This window comes from Gymnogyps californianus, chromosome 1, assembly GCF_018139145.2.
Source record: "Gymnogyps californianus isolate 813 chromosome 1, ASM1813914v2, whole genome shotgun sequence".
NCBI classification, from domain to species: domain Eukaryota; kingdom Metazoa; phylum Chordata; class Aves; order Accipitriformes; family Cathartidae; genus Gymnogyps; species Gymnogyps californianus.
In genome coordinates, this window is record NC_059471.1 from 176,650,056 (window position 1) to 176,667,722 (window position 17,667).

The window sequence follows — 17,667 nt, forward strand, 5'->3', positions numbered from 1 at the left end:
TTTTTTTTAAATCAACTGTTGTGAAGACTGTCAACTTAAGTCTTTTAAAAAAAGCTTATTTCGATTTATAACATTATAAACAGTATTATGGGTGTGTTTGATAATGGTTTTCTCTGTCTTTCCACTGGGGGATTTTTGATGTGTGAGGTAAGGACCCTGGAAACATCGCACAGCTGTTACACGCTGCTCACAGCGTTGCTTCGTGCCTTCCGTGCTGAAGATGGGCAGAGCAAAAGACGGTGACTTTGGTCCTGCTAAGAGCTGAACAACCCTCAAGGTGTCCTGACACCCGAAGGACCTGGGAGCTGCTTGGGACCTCACGATGGGGCTCAGTTAGTTACTTGTGGGGTCTTGGCCTAGTGCTACACACTGAATTTATAAGGAAAGGGGCGTCAGCTCCTGGGTGAGGTGCTGGGAAATGAGGTTGTATTGCTAGCTGGCACCCACGTGAAGCTCTTGCTCTGCATCAACAGCCTGGTGTGATTGCAGCACCTATAAGTTTTCCTTAGGAGACTTGTAGGGAAAGCCAGAGGTGAGGCTTCTGTGCTTAAGTGCTTGGGATTTTTTTGTTTTGTTTAGCTTTTTAGAAAAACATCAAAGGAGAGATATTTACCCCAGTATAGACTCATCACAGACACTTTAAACTGGCCAATTTTACAGCCCTTCCAAGTCATTCTGCTACATGTCTCTAGCGATGCCAGCTGCCAGTGCGGGGGAAATGGTTGTCTGGATGGGGGTTTGATTTACCTTTTGTGTAAAATCATACTGTGACAACGGTGGATTTTGCATAAACAAAATTTTTATTGTCCCTACTTCATAATCTTTGTCTTGCAATGGTTTGTAACCAGCCATAGTAGATTAACGGAACCAGTAAATACATATAGAATGACTAACCATTACAATGAAGCCTACAGTGCTCTGTGGTCAGCAGAGTATTTTAAATGAGACAATCTCCCCCTCATTTTGAAAGGCTTCCAGCGAAATGAGGAAATCACTGCTTTTGTTTTTAAGATCTTGTCAGTGTTTTGTAAATATTTCTGATATTTATGACTGGTACATATGGTTTTGATTATAACTGGCAGGAGAATTGGGTCATATACTGTTTAGGAGGAGATTATTTCATTAACTGTAACTTTTGTTGGGTTTTGTCGCTCAGCCTTCGGGATCTTTTGCACCTACTGCCATTTACAAAGGTAAAAGTACGGTGTGTAGTAACAGCAGCGAGCCTGCAGCTCCCTCGGAGAATAAATCCAACCTGTTCTTGGCTTGGGTGACAGAGCCAGGGTCCTTTGAGGGAATGGCTCTCCTTCATGTTGCTGTGTGCTTTGGACCTGGGCCTGGGGACGATAACTCCCTGTACCGGCAATAGCACCTCTCTGCGAGGCTCTCAGCCCACTTGTATATCATATCTCTGTTTTGGAGAAGAGGAAACTCGGGACCGGAGAGCCCGTGCCGCCTGCCCAAGGTCGTGCCTTGGGAGACAGAGAGCAGCGTTCCATCCGTAGGCAAGGTCCCTGTCCCTGTGTGAGAAACACAGCCTCTCACAGCAGAGGCTACATCATTTTCTGTGCTTGGTAGGGACCTTCCTTAAAGCCAACTGCAAATGCAGTGTCCAAGCCCCCCGCCGGTGCCACAGGTCCTTGGATGGAGACCCAAGAAAGTTTCAGCCTTAAAAAATCATTATGGTGCAGCTACTTGCTCGGTGGAGATAAGAGCAAGACAAAACACTTAGGTTTCTCATGGGATTTAGCAGAGTCTTTGGATGACTTCAGATTGTTAAATCAGCTTCTGGTTATTCCCAGCACTAGGCGTTGTGCAAACAGTGTACTAGAAGCAAAGTTGTTACCCATTTCCGGAGATATTAAGCTCCTCTATTTACTGTGGATTACAAGGACAAAGAGAGATTATCAGCCCCATAACAACTTGAAAGGACTGTATAGATATGAATCCGGTGTTAATGCGGCTTTTCCAGCCTGCTAACTGCCTTAACTAAAACACGTGAAGGGGTAAGAAAAAAAAAAAAGGAGAATAATATTCTTCTCTCTACCATTCCACTATCACTTGGCCATTTCACTCAGAAATAAGGAGTTTTGAGAGAAATCCTTTTAGCCAGAAACACTTATCCCAATCCCGTGTTTTTTCCACCAGTAAAAAAAAAAATTGACTGATGCACAAAGCTGTAGTAGCTCATTAGACAACTGGCGTATCCTAACCCGCTGCCGGAGGGTGATGGAGCTGTGTGAGTCTATCTTTGTCAGATTTCGCAACAGCCCCTTAAACCGTCTGTGGTGCTGAAAACTCCTCCATGCCCTTTCCCGTGCCAGCAGTTACTGCAATATGCAGATGACCTTGCTGAGGGGCTTTTCTTGTACACAGATGAACACGAGAAAAATTACTCTGTTCTTTTAAAAGTCAGCCTTGAAGTGGAAAAGCTATTTCTTTACTGACTTTTTTGGGGGCTGTCACTACTCTTAGCCAGTCATAGAGTTGTGCCTCCAGCTGAGTTAGACGTGTACTGGCCGCTTTTTTCATTTTTATCATGGATTGTTAATATTTCCTGTTCCACTAAGCCACGTTTCCCTGGTACTCGTTCCTAGTGCCTGGCTCCTAAACAAAGTCACAGCTCTTGTCACAAGGCAGCGGGCTGCATGCTTATCCTTCATGCAAGTGATGACTGAGGGCTCAGCAGTAGGGAAGTAACGCTGACAGCTCCACTCCCGGACGGCAGATTGCTGGCATTCCTCACCAGGGCACCCAGCCGGCCTGGGAAAAGGCTGCTGTTTCGGGGAAGGTGGGCTCTAAAATAGACCGACTGTCCTTCCAGAGCCGAGGAAGATGGAGAGGGATGGTCGGCCGACCTCCTTCTGAGCAGAGGTGCAGTCAGGCCTATGAAGCTGCAGAGCCCAAAGTGACTGCTATGAGTCTGCAGGCACGAGCCAAGTGGTTGAGTGCGGAGAGAGAGGGGTATCTGTTGGCTGAGAGGGCAGTAAGACATTATAAAATGATGATCATTATCAAAAATAAACCATTTTTAAGCCATTTTTCCCCCCGTTCTCGTTGTTAGAGAAAAGACAGTAGCTTGCATAAAAGGGAGGATGACGGCTCACTGGGTGGATATGTCTGGGATGAAACTGAGATCATTTCTGCAGCTAATTTGTGGGCCCACTCCTGTGTTTAAGAATTAGCCCAGAGAGAGTTGGGAGCAGCAGCTGCAAAGGAGCACTTAGCTGCCGCCCCAGGGAAGCTGCTACAATCACTCCCAAACAATTTGGAAATTGTTCCTCTCTGTTTTCCTGAGGGCTTAAGAAGCTCGCAGTCATGGCCCACAGACGTCTCGCGTTGTGAAACTGCAGCCATGGGGCGTTCAGCTCCCTGCCATCCTCCCCATCCGTCCTTAGTCATCTGGGAGGGAGGCCGAGGAGGGGCTCCGCCGGGCAGGAGGTGCCTCCGGGGTGACTCAGGGCAGGCAGCCGGGGCAGCTCGGGGCTCGCCTCCGTCCTGCCGGTGCTGGTTACGTCTGATCGGAGAAGCCTTCCTGGGCCACCCCTGCTCCAAAGGCCTCTGTGCACGTGAAAGAGGAACGGGCTTTGTTGTAAATGATCTCCAAGGTGCTCAGTAGCCCTCCGGGGATGTGCCGTGCCGCTGCCTTGCTGGTGGCTTCACCAGCGCTGCCATTCCTCGCCGCAGTTGTGCGAGTGCTAACACCAAGGACGAGGAGCTGAACAAAGGCGTCTCCAGAAAGCTTAACAGGGGTCTCCAAAACGCCTTCAACCCTGCAGTTCTGCCTCTTATAACCTCAGAAACAGTTCTGCTGACCTGTCTTGAACTGAGGCTGGGGGGAAGGTGCCCTGAGCTGAACATGCGACATAAACATATCTCGAGAACAGAGGTCCCTTTGCCCTGTGGGCAGGCTGCTAGCCATCCCAGATCTGGGAGTGTAGCACCCATGCTTGGCACCTTCATTTGCAGGTTTGGGGTCTTTTTTCCTTCCTAGATTTTCCCTAATTCTGCGTGTTTCAGTCACAGAGCCACCTACCAAAAGGTATTTTCTTTTCCCAAAGGTAATTCTAAACAATTTGGTCGTTTTCCTGTTAGCTGAAAGTCTGCAGCAATCTCTTTTGCTGCTGAAGCTCAGTGAGCAAGGGTAAGTGCTTACGCAGGTAGCCTTAATGTAGTATTTAATTGTTGTTCTGGGCAATGGCAGGACTCTAACACAATGCAAAGCTTGCATAAAAGGAAAGATTATATATATCTGCAAAGCTGGCATGGCTACAAAGATCATTTTGCTGGCTTTGATTTCTTAACATTTTAATTTAACTGAATCTGAGTGGATTTAATGGTTAATTTTCAGAGTGTTCACTTAAGGATTTTTTTCAAAGCATTCACTCAAAATGAAGTCGAAACCTTAAATCAAGCTGAATTTGGGAGAAGTAATTTAGTTTTGCTGAGCTCTGGATATGCTTAGTCTTTCTCGAGCCCTCTTTTCCCTTCCTCATCTCTGAGTTTAGCACACAACATTTAGTGGGAGAGGTTTGCAAGCCACGATGCCAGCAGCTGTTCCACCATCCATTTTGTGTGCCTCGCCGATGAGGCTAGTGCCTTGTAAAGATACGGTAGCCCTTGAGCAGCCACAGGTATGTCCTCTGCTCAGTCTGTACGCAGCCATCATCTACTAGGTTTGCCCTTGTAAAATGAAACTCTGGCATAGCTGGGGCTTGCTCTTAAATCAGCTGTCACAGCCTGCCCCGAACTGGCCCAGGGGTATTTGGTAGGCAAAGCCCTACAATGGCAATCCTGCACCGATGTCCTTCAGGGTTGTCTTTTTTTATTACCGCACCTTTGCTGCAGTCATTGAAAAGCATTTGCAGACATTAAGGAGATGGGATTGTGCTTCTCCTCTCACAGCTGCTAACACTGCTTCCCACATGTGATTGATTAAGGTAAAATCTGGTTTGCCTTTGCCACCGTCATTGCTGTCTTTCTGCTGCAGGCAAGAGTTAAGGTGCACTAAAAGCACAGTTTATTTATGTGATACGCTTGTCAGGTCTTTCAATCCTGTGCCTTGTGGCCTTTCTTTAACCTTGACTTTACACAACCGCTGTAAAATCCAGTAGCTCCCTGACCCGCAGGCTCAGGGTGGCAAGGTTTTGTATGTACCATTCGGAAAAGAAAAATGCTATTATAACCTAAAGAATTCCCAGTTCATGGAGAAATGCGTGTCAGAGGGCCAGGACCTTGGTTCACTGTGATTCTTATGCAGGTACCTAACTCCCAATAGCATGGCTTTCTCTGGAGCTGGCAGGGTTAGCCCAGATTTAGGGGCCCTCATGAGTCACACCCCTGTTCCTGTGGACAAAGGCACCACGATACAGCTGTTTTCATCTCCCAGATGTTGACTACATGACACTAGAAAGCTGTATCTGTAGTTTACTGCTGTTGGTGTATTTAACAGTGTTGCTATAGATGCTACAGTGTCAGTGGGCTAAATAGCTCAGAACTGCAGTCAGCTATTTTAATTGCTGCCCGCTCCCAGCCCATAAAAACCCTTGTTTTTATGAACCCTGTTGCTGTTCTCCCTTCATATCCTTTAATAGCTTTTTGAAGAGGAAAGCTCAATTTTTGTATACTTCCCCTCTCTCCTCCAAGAAACCTTGCTCTTAAGTTTGTCAGCAGCTTCAAAGAGATCTCCAGCCCCCAGGTCTGCACGCCACCTATGCAGGGTGTTCAAATTCTTCATTTTCACAGACGTGTGCATGTGAAGTGCCAGGAATGATGAAAAATTAGTCTATTGAGCAGCCAGAGATGTTCAATAACTGCCCACCCTCGAGAAGCTGTCATACTCCTACATCTTCTTGCAGCTCAGGACGTGGGGAGTGTTTGTTACCAGAATTTTTCATATTTGAGGACTGTAAAGCTCTGGGGTCTGCTCAGCTTGTGAAGTTAAAGCCTGTAGGTCTGTGTGCATGGAGGCGTGCACAGAAGTGGAAATGTGTGCACCCCCAGGGTGGGTCATAGGAGTGGTGGGGCACTGAGGTCTCCCTGGCGGGTACCAGAGCCCACAAAGGAGGCGAGTCTCTGATGGAGACATCAAGAAATAGCTCAGATTCCTCCTCTGTGGTCCCCTGGCACCCTGCAAGGCTTTTCTGCGGAGGATGGATTTGCTGCTGGTGGTCGTTACGCATGTCGATGGAAAGCGAGCAGTGGAGGAGGCTGCATAATTCGCACTCCTTCCTCTGATTAACTGCGTGGCCTCCTTGGCAATATGATCTCCTAATCATGCAGGCTGCCCCAGAGGGAAGGGCATGCCATACCTTAACATTTGCCCTTCAGCCTGAGCGTTACCCAGTGGCATATGGAGAGCCTCGGTCCTTCAGTGGGCGCGACACATTGGTGAAATGGCTTAAGAAGCATGGTGAGCTCAAAAGCAGCAGCTCCACGTAAAGGTCTTAGGGATACGGGACACCAGGGCCTCTCCCTGCCCCTCCCCAGCCTCATAATCAGACACCGTGCCCATATCAGAGGCAGTCTTTCTAATAGACTTCAAAACATGCTGGTAGAAGCTTTAGCAAAGACCAGACCTGGCTTTCCTTGGCTGAACGCCACCCAACCTTGCGGAGACCCCTTCCACCTGGAGCGAACACGCTCCTGGGGCTTCTGGTGCAGCCGCTTTCGCTGCGGTAATAGCATGGATTAAATCTTTCCAAAAATTTGGAAGGAACAGCTAGATTGAATGGGACATTCAGGAAAATAAAGAGCAAAGCTCTACAGGTGAAATTATGGCAGTGCTGAAATCTATGACAAAATTTCATTGACTTCAGTGAAGGATTTGTCCCTTTATAAAGTCTGGGATCAAAATAGGAAGTTTGGGATCCTATTCAATTGCCAATATGAAAAAGTCATTTAAAAATAATTCAGTTGCATTTGTCATAATTTGTTTTAGCTGCTCGGTTATTGGCAAAAGGAAAGGGAGGCATCAAAAAGGAAAAGCGTCAGATATTCAGGTCTTCACCCTCTGATAGGGTGATTTCTGACAATTGAGTCTTGCAGGTCCCAGAAGACGCTCCAGTGCTTGTTTAGATGTTGAAGAAAGAGCTTGTGTGACACATAGTCCCCACTTGTGTACACTTGAAGGGACATCTGGCCTGGGCCCGGGTCTGTAGCAGCCATTTCAACACAGTTCCACTTTCCTGATTGTCTTTGGGAATTCAAAATAGGTCAGTAGTAACAAAATAGTTGTTGCTCATTAATGATTAAATTCTGCCATCTTTCTCGTTACTTACATTCCTCTACAGGAGCAATAGCTATTGGCCTCTTCTCAACAACAATCGAGAGATGACAGAGTTTTATGAGTTGTTTCTCATGATACTGATAATAGAAATGTGAGAAAAACAAGCCGTCGTGGTTTAACCCCAGCCGGCAACTAAGCACCACGCAGCCGCTCCCCCCTCCCCCTCCCAGTGGGATGGGGAAGAAGATCGGGGAAAAAAGTAAAACTCGTGGGTCGAGAAAAGAGCAGTTTAATAACTAAAGTAAAATAAAATATAATACTAACAATAATAATAATAAAAAAAATATAATAATAATAGTAATGAAAAGGAATGTAACAAAAAAGAGAGAAAGAAAACCCAAGAAAAGACAAGTGATGCACAATGCAATTGCTCAACACCCGCTGACTGATGCCTGAGCAGCAATCTGCCCCTCCTGGCCAACTCCCCCCAGTTTATATACTGGGCATGATGTTCTATGGTATGGAATACCCCTTTGGCTAGTTCGGGTCAGCTGCCCCGGCTCTGCTCCCTCCCAGCTTCTTGCACACCTGCTTGCTGGCAGAGCATGGGAAACTGAAAAGTCCTTGGCTTAAGATAAGCGCTACTTAGCAACAACTAAAACATCAGAGTGTTATCAACATTATTCTCACCCTAAATCCAAAACACACGGTGCCAGTTACTAGGAAGAAAATTAACTCTATCCCAGCCAAAACCAGGACACAAGCGTGGCAGTATTAGATAGCATCCTAGGAGGGGGCACGTACCGAAGGGAACGGGCAGTCTGCAACAACAGACCCGGGCTGCTCCTCCTCAAGTGAAACCTGTGCAAATCCTGATGTGCCCACACCTGCTCAAAATTTGTCCCGAGGGTGAGAATCAGCTCCCCAGCCTCCTGGCTGCGGCGTAGCTTCATCCCTGCTCCAGCCTGTTTGCTTTCGTGTTGCAAAGCTGTCACGCACCCGCGCAGCAGCATGCGTGCAGGTGCGAAGCCCAGGGTTGCCCTCGTGAGGCCCTCGGGGGAAGGCACTCATGGCTGCCCCAAGCGCTGTGCCCGAAGGGGCCCGTTTGTCCCAGCCTGAGCTTCCCAGGCTGCTGGTACCCCAGCTCCAGCCCTGCCGGCCTCCCTCACCTGGCAGGTGTCAATGGTGCTGCTCTGCCAGCAGTTGGGAACATGCTTCCCGAGGGCAGCGGAGGGGAAGGTAAACCTCTGTCGTGCTGGCAGAGCCGGGTGCCGTATGGCACCAAGTGGTGAAACGCTGCTCTCGGTCGCTGGTTCCCCAGAGCTGCTCTTAAACTGCGAAGCCTGGCTCATCTTGGTGTCTCTGCCTGCTTGCCAACAGCTGCCTAATAAGTCTTTTCTCTGAGCAGTACAAATAATTACCGAGCTGTCTTCTCCTCTGTTGCTCACTCTGCCTCTAAGCCAGCCCCTGCTACCAGGGTTGTGTTTATGCTGTCTCTCCCTGAGGCTGCCTGCAAGCCCTGACATGCTGTCCCACGCAGCCTGCGAGGAGAGCTGTGTGGGGCAGCTGCTTCCCGGGGAGCAGGGCCATGGAGGAGGCTGCACCGTACCCCCACACAGCTGCCCTGGGGGTGCTCTGCCAGGCAGCTGCCTGCACCTGGGCAGCCAGCACCCCATGCACCCCACACTTAGGGTGATTTCACAGCCGCCTCCTCCTTTGCAAAGACATTGCCAATGCTGGGGGAAACAAGTGACAGTCCAGATTCATCATGGGGTGCTGGGAGCAGGCGCTTAATCCGCCTTCGCAAGGGGTGAGGTTTCCCCATGCTCCTACACACCCTGCCCTCGCCGCAAGTCCCCGTCCCCACGCCGGCGGCTGCGGGGCTGGTCGGTCAGGGAGCTGGCTGCCTCGGGGCGTGCCAGGACGATGCTGTGCGGGGGGCTGCTGCCCCAAAACCCCGGCCTGCGGGCTAGCCACAGCTATGTGCCGGAGCTCAGTCCAGCCCTAACGTTTCGGCTTGAAGAAAATTCCCACCTCTAAAGACTGATGCTTTCGTGTGAGCACACATTGGCTGTTATACCCTTCATCCGCAATCACCGTGTCCAAAGGTGGAAGGTCCGTTATATCTGGTACGTGAAGAGCGACTTGTGCCTAGACACCTAGTCGTTAGAGGCAACTCTCACTAAAGGAGAGTGAACGGTTTGCCATTACTGTCTTCCTCTGTGGCAGCTCCTCATAGAAGTACGGACTTAAAACTAGGGAGCAAGTCTTGTTTGCCAGGTCCTGGTGACATTCCTGCCAGTTTAATCAGCCATTTCTGGTTATAGCTGTATGAGGCATGCTGCAAGCCCTGGGAATACCACTCTGCTGGGCAGGGGTCAAGCCCAACAGGGTTTGATAAAGAAATGGAAAGCCTGGTTCATTTTGGTTGTCTTTGTATTTGGACTGAAATAAATTCTTGGATGTTTAAACTGGGAAGTTTTGATGAGAGGTCTGCCTGGAAGCAGTAAGGACCTCCTAGGTCGTGAGGGTGTTTCACAAGGGAGACGAAGAGGAATCTGTCCTTCCCCCTCGCGTTTGCCTCCCATCTGCTGCGCCCACCCCTGGAGACAGGAGTGCAGGCTGAGAGCACTTTGGGTCACAACCCCTTGTCACCTTGTGTCTGTGCAGCACATCGATGGCAGGCTGGTCACCCAGGACTGGGCATCCTATGTCCTGAGGATGTTGCAAATAATAACAAAGCAATATTATTCTTTAATGACTGCTGATCTGCCACTGTGAATCCCACAGACTGAGTGTGGCATGAAGGATATTGGTTTTATTAACTCTAAGTGTGTCTATTTTTCTACAAGACATTGACTTCATAGTATCTGCAAAGAGGAGACCAAGGGATTTCATCCAGCTCTGACCCTTCCCTCTCGGCCTCCCCTGTTCTGACTCACCTTCTCCTTGCCTAATTGTTCTGTTTTGCTCCAAATCTGTTCTTCTGTGAGTGTGCCTGGCTCACAGCAAACGTCTCCACCGTTAGCACAGGCAGGGAAGCAGTTGCGTGATGTTGTTGTCAGTGAATGGTTTATCTAGTTGTAATTCCCATGGCTCCAGCTCTGTGAGTGCTTATACACAGACCTCATTTTGCAGGGGTGGCAAGGGGAAAGGTCAGTATTTGTGAATCATTTCCTCCTGGCTGTGGCAATGAAGTTGGTTTGCGGAGTGAGTCATGGAAGAGCAGGCCGGAGAGGCAACGATCTCCAAGCAAAATACCTTCAGGTCCTTGGACGTGGCAGCCAACTTACCATCATCATTTCACATCCCTGGTCACAAATATCTCTGTTTACTTAAAATTGTAGGTTCTGTAGGTATCGTATACCATGTATGTGAGAAACTCTGCTTCTCCGGGAAGTATTGCAAGGAGTCACATATGTGACTACCTGGATGGCAAATCAAGTATTGCATAGCGAAAAGATGGAGGGAAGCCTAGCACACCTTCCTCTGTTAGGAAGACGGGTTTGTGTTTGAAATGCCAGTTAGTTATGGAAGGGGAAAGATTTTCCAAAGGGGAGTAACCTGACACAACAGAGTAGTTGAGGCTGGACTGATTACCCCTTGGAACGACATTTCCATGTTAGTGCAGAAGTGATGCTGCCGCAGGGTTTTGTCTATGTATTAACATCACGGAGCCAATATGGTACCGCTGTGTTATGAGCTGCAAAAACATGGAGTAAGCCCATCCCCACAGTGCAGAGCATGAAAACTAAAAGGACTGAGATGCTGAGAGAGGTTGTACGTGATCCACCTCAACACTTTTGAAATAGCATCAGCAAATTACCACCCAAAGGATGCATCGTCTCACTCAAGAGATCCAGTTTTAGTGCAGGCTTTCATGGAAAACATTTAATTCCCTGTATTAAAATGTTTTCCAGAAGAACTGCCCAGCTGCAAGCTCTAAAATGTTCAAAACTTCCTCCAGAGTAGAGCTATTTGTTTTCGCTGCCCTGTTTCCCCTGTGCTCTCTGTTGCTGCCGTTAGGACCATTAGGAGCTGCTGTGGTGAGTCAGGCTCCTTCTTCACCGGACCCCTCCAAGGTTTCCAGCATGCCCCTTTGTCCCGGCACACATGCGGCTGGCAGCACTGGGACGGGTGGAGAGAGCTGGGCTGGGCTTTCTTGGGTGCTCGGCGGGATCCGGTCACGTTTGGCAGAGCAGAGCCTGGCTGGCTCCGGCACTGCCCGTGCTGCGGATGCCTGGTCCCTCTTGGCTGTCGGACATCTGCGAGGGAAGCATGCCCATCCCATCCCCACCCCGGCGTGGGAGTGCTCCCACAGAAGCTGGAGTCATATCTCCCCGCTTGCTGAGATGGAGGGCAGAGGTTTGAGGGGCTAAAAGTAGAAGGGGAGCATGTCAGCTGACAGCGGTTCCTGGGTGAGCCGCTTCCAAATAATATTCCCTGCTGTTTCCCTGACAGGGCATCCATCTGAGCGTCATCCTGGAGCCGCACAGGGCTTTCTGCTCAGCCTTTCATGCCGCCGCCACGAGGCCATGGCCCTACAGCGGTAATTGTCAGCGTAAGACAGGAAATCTAATTAAAAGGGAGATGAGCTACAAGGGGATAACATATGGTGCGTTCACTTTCAGCAGGCAGAAAAGGCAGGCAAGGGGAGGGCTTGCTCCTGGGGCTCGCTCCGAGGCACGAGAGGGCTGGGAGGCTCAGACCTCCTGCCAAGGCTGCTTCCAAGCATGCTGTGCTTGCTGCGGCGAGCACGGGGCAAACCGGCAGCCCTCTCTCCACAGCAGAGGTAGTGACAGGCCGAACCATGCTCTGCTGCCGGCAAAATACGCCCCTGGCTGCCCTTGAGAAATTGTGCTGGGTTACACCCTGTAGCAATGACTTATCTTTGGCCAAAGCGGCGCCATTTACAGCGACCCTGAGGGCTGCCGGCCAGGGGGAAGACCCCAGCAGGGGAGGGTCTGCACTGCTACTGATGGGATGCTGCCGGCTGAGCCTGCCTGGGGATCCCACCTGCCTCGGCAGCCGGCGATGCTGGGGACTGCCCAGGAAAGCGTTATGCTTGTGCGTTACGGCCTTCCCACTGCAGCAGGGCTTTGCTGGGCATCTTCTGCAGCATCTCCCTGCACGGGGACGGTGCTTGCCGACGCAGCGTGGCCACAGCGGGAGCTTGGCTGCTGGCAGGCTCCGGCTGGCCGATGTGCAGTGTGTGGTGCGATCCTGCCTGTGGTTGCGGCCAGAGAGGCTGACCACGTAGCAGGGAGAGGAGGCTTTACTTAAGAACAGAAAGCACAAAATGAACTACCCACCTGTGTCCTCCTGCGAGCGCCGCGGGCGACGCAAGAGCGGCTGCCCCAGCTGAGCGGGTCTCGCTGCCGCCCTGCTGACGGTGACTGACACTTCCTTGTTTTTAAAATAACCGGCAGCATGAAGTCTCAGCATTTCACACATCTGAAGGCCAGATCGTTTCCTCTGAAAGCAATCCATAGCCACCTCCGATCACCGCAGAAAGATAAAGGTTGTCTTAATAATGTAACGTCCTGTGCTGGATGCTTTTAGTGCTGAGGGCTGCATCGCGATTAGCAAAGAGGCACCCCAAATCGCAACGGCGATTTTCACATATGCGGGAACATACTGTTCATCCTCAGGGATTTAGAACTCTGTGGCACAGTATTAACGAATATAATCCCTCCATTCAGTTTAGGACTTTAAGACTTTCTCATATATCTTCAGTACGCTCAGAGCAGCTAACTGTAATTCACAGGAAAAGCTTGAATGTGAAACACATGTTTCAGCAGAGTTTTAAACCCTCACAGTCAACATTTGCCTGGAGACACTTCTTCTTATTTCCCTCAGGAGCTTATTGATACTGTTGTTCAGGTGCACGGTAACCCTTGGAGATTTTGCTTCCCTTGTGCCTACTGAAAGGCAGCGGGTTTATCTTACTGAGCCGATCAGCAATAGTTGAGAAAGGGATATAAGATGATTTTGAAGTTGCACAATGCTCTTCCAGGTTGGACCATGCCCGGTTTCTTAACAACGCTCCGATTTTCTGCTGGGTACCCACAAATCAGTATCATGAAGTGACTGTGCTTCAAAAATCCTTCCACATTTTAACTTTTTTCCCTAGTCACAGCCATTTGGCATGTTTTTCTTTACATAGCTTGATAGTGAATCCTCTGATTTGGATACAATGTTCAAGACTTTGTACTTTAAATATTAATAGCGTTAAGGACACACATATGTATGGTCATGGTCAGCACTGGCTCGTCGTTTCTGTATGATCAGTCTTTGGATCAAGCATCTTGTGTGTAAGCCAACAATGACATTTTTCTCAGCTTTCCTTTTCAGCTTTTCTTCTTTCTTTGCTTGAAATCACTTGTCATAAATCTTTTTGGAGAAGGCAGGGTGAAACACTCCACCTGTCTTTAAAACCACACAGCTCTCTGGGGAGCATGGTCCCACTCCTGAGTGTGAATTAAGGCAATTCAAGCACTTGGCATTGGCTGTGGGGAGAGGCTGGAGATCGGGAGACAGGCCCAGGGTGGAAATCCTCTTTGCAAAGGGTTTTGAGCCTTCAAACCCAGCCTTCTTTTAAGTGTGAAGAGCAGGACCCTGCTCCCAGAATTCAGGTGCCATTTTCTGTAATGTGCATTTCCCCCATGAAATGGCTGTTTTTCGTGCTGTCCCCACTTTCTGCCTCCCAACACATTGTCAGAAGAAAGCATGCAGATAAGTGCTAAGCATTTCCTGAGCTCGTAACCCTGCCTCCTGAGGGACCGTTAATCTGATCCAGTCGAAAGCTTGAGTACCAAGTGTCAGTGTGTCTCTTACATACATACTGTACGCAATTTTGAATGCTTCTTTACTGCACTGAATAAAACACTTAAAGTGTTCCTCTCTCTGCAACTGCCTGGCAGCAGGGGCATTTTTGCTATAATATTAAGTATCACATGTATAAATATAATAACATTCTACATTATATATAGACTCTGTATATATGCGTATACTGTATACACACAGCATATATTTTTAAAATATTAGTAGCTGTTTTCAGCTTTTGGGGGATGCGAGGAGCTCTCATCAGTGATGAGGCTTGTTTGGCCGGAGCAATGGTTTTAAACTTGTAGTCTGTGGGTAACTGAAAGATCTTCAAAAAGGGACTACAAGAAAAAACAAAAGCCAGTAGGCTTAAAAATCTCTACCCAGGGCTCTGCACATCATGGACTGGAAAAATCTTAGAGGACTGAAAGTTGCAAGAGGTTGAAACGCATTAGTCTGTGGCCTTATTTCTGTTGCTTTGTAAGTGTCCCTGGACTATTCAATGAAGTGGCATTGGGAGAACTGATATGCATATATTTTAGAAGAAGATTCTTCCCTATTATCCTCCTTCTACTAAGCCTTGTCCCAGGGTTGTCACTCCTTTATGTATATTCTGCCTGACCAACTTCACCCATCCACTTCTATGGAAGCTATTTAGGTTTCCTGTAAGAGAAAAATAAAGACTCCTCAGCTCTTAAGCTGAAGTTGCGCCAAGTCTAATCTCCAGCCAGCAAATGTTTTCTTCTTCTTTTAATTTGATTTGTGTTTTATCCCAGCCCAGTATATTGTTTCATTGCATGGAGAAAATGTTAGCGCAGTGGGCTGGTAGAACACCTGTTGCGTAAATCTTGGTGATTTTTATAATGTGAACTCCTGCTGGCAGAGACAGCTGTGTCTCACATTTAAACACAGAGTATAAGGTATCCGAGGAGGAAGGAGAGAAAAAAAAGGCTTAGCATAAGAAAACAATACATCAGTGGCCAGAATCTGTTGTCAAGATTTATAGGCTAAATGAGTTACAGTTGAAGTGGATATCAAAAGAAAATCATTCTGTTCCTAGAAGACAAAGTGTGTTTTCTCATAGGGGTTCCCAGAGGACTTTGCATATCTGACAACAGACAGAGTAGACAGCTGGTCCACATAAAAATGTACGTGCTAATTAACCTATCCCTCGCATTATGCCCAGAGAATATTTAACAAGCAGGGACGTTGCTGAGGAGTACTGGCAAAATTTGGGGGGCTTCCTTGCACAGAGCCAAATTCTTCTAACTTGTTATGCAAGGTCCTCAGTCTTGTTGGTTCAGCCGGATCCTTGGCACAAGGAAGGAAAGCAAGGACTGTTGCCTTCATCAGCAGAACTTTGCAAAACTTGGGGTATTTTTTTTCCATTGCAGTTCAGCCTCCTCCTCCTTCTCCTTCTCTCCACCACAAATGCCAGTGCCTGGTGGCAGGAGCAGAGCCACCAAGCCAGACGTCTGCTGGCCCTCCAGACAGCCCCATTCTGCATGAGTTAGCCCCCTGACGAGAGTGCTCGCGGTGGCAGGACCTCACCCCCCGGCAATGGTGGCCTGGGGATGCTGGTGTTGGGCATGTGTTGCCTCTCTGGCAGAAGCGGGACGTAAAGGCTTCACCCACATGTTGGTTTATACCTTGCAAGGCCATGGGGCTGCCACCTTTCCTGGACTCTGGGTTGGAGATAAGGACGAGGTTGCCTGGCCCTGCTGAGGAGTAGATATTTTTGGCGCCGTCCACAGCAGTATGGTGTGAACCCCACGGGGCATCTCAAACTGAGGAACCAAATTTAAGTTGAAAGAGTTAACCCAGCACAGTGAGCTGCTGTCGGAAACAAACACGTTATAGTAAAAACCAACTCTCTGAGCCTGCAGTGGAAATTTTGTCTACGCACAAAGGGGAATTGGGCCTTCAGGGAAGAGCCTTACAAGCAAATTAGAATAACACTGTAGGAAGGGTAATGTATGAGAGAGGTCAACGTTTGCAACCAGATCAGAGTGGACTTTTTTCTTCAGTGTTTGATTATTTGTGCTATTGCTTAGATCATGTCAAGTTTATTCAAACATAGTAGTATAGTGTTCTCCAAAAGCTTATCCCAAATATTTTAATTCACTTATTTCTCTCATCCGCTTCCCGTTCCTCTTCCATTTCACTATTACAGATGTCAGTTCAACAAATAAAGTATGTGGGCAGAACAATGAAACTATTCTCTTGCAAAAAAGAAGAGATTATTTCATTCTCCTGCTATTAACTTCAAAAGAAAAGGCCTTTTGTACCTTTTATACAAGCGTGTGCAATGATACGATTGTGTACCTCATCTCTTTAACTTCAGAGGAAATGATTCATGAAGGGGAGTATCTGATTGGAAAGACTGTCGGTATACCCTGAAATTCCTTTTACCTAGTAACTTCTTTCAAGTAAGAAAAAGTAATTCCTGAGCATAATGCGACACAGGTAACCTGGACTGAGCTGCTTCCCTCCCCCTTCACTCTACTCCAAAATCCTGGCTGGGCTGTGAAAGGATCCGAGGAGTTCTCCATCTATTTAGATACATAATCTGATTTTCCTTATTTTCCACATTACATTTTTTATTATGAGGGTAGAGGAATGAGGGGGAAATGGGGGAAGAAAAGGCTAGGACTGAGTGAAGAAAAAACATATTTTTTTGAGGAAAAACATTATATGATTTTGAGGTTTTCCCTGACATGTATAATCTATCCAGAGAAATGAATAAGAATGAATATCCAGAGAAATTAATATGAAAAAAATAACTTTTTTGATGTAAACTATTATTTTTGTGTGACAAAAACATTTCTATTGCTACTGTAAACATTGACTATAAGAACATGTATACCATGGCACTGAAAACGTGTCATGTCTTTCTAAGCAGAAGAGGTGGTGATTTTTTTCGTGCCTTGAATTATTTTCTTTCCACTCATGGCATGGGATGTGGGCTGCTATGAATATTTCAGCATCACTCTGCCTTCCGTGAAGACACATTTCACACAAGGCCAGCTGGGTTTAGTGCCAGACCCTTCAGGCAGCTTATCAGGACAAGGACAACAAAATCCTATTGGATATGGCTTTCACCCTTGCCGTTGTGCTCCCCTTCTCCATATGCCTCTTGTCTCTGACTTCTTTCCCTGCAGCAATTCATACCGTGTGCTTGGCCATCCTGGCAATGTGGAAGAGCTGACATGCCTCCAGAGTAAGAGGATTTTAATTTAGCACAGAAATGCCCTCCTGGATTCTGTGCTGGTGCCAGCAATAGCTGTACTGTGAGGATACAGCCCCGTGGAGGGGGGACACAGGTCCGGTGCCGGGGGAGCCGTGAAGGGCCACCAGTGCCTCTCTGGCCCCGTGGCTGGGCTGGCAGCACCCCAGGAAGATGTTTGCACCTGGAAACCCTCTTGCCCAAGGGCGCCTCGTTCAGGGAGAGGTGTGAAAAAAAGGCAAACAATTTTTCTTTGTTCTCGAGGGAGCAAATTTAGGTTTACATCCGTTAACGACGTCTGCTCCGCGTAACGGGGCGGGTGCGGCGGCGTTGGCTGGCATTTGGACCCCCTTAACGGCTGTGCGGCTCCTGGGCATGAATCACACGG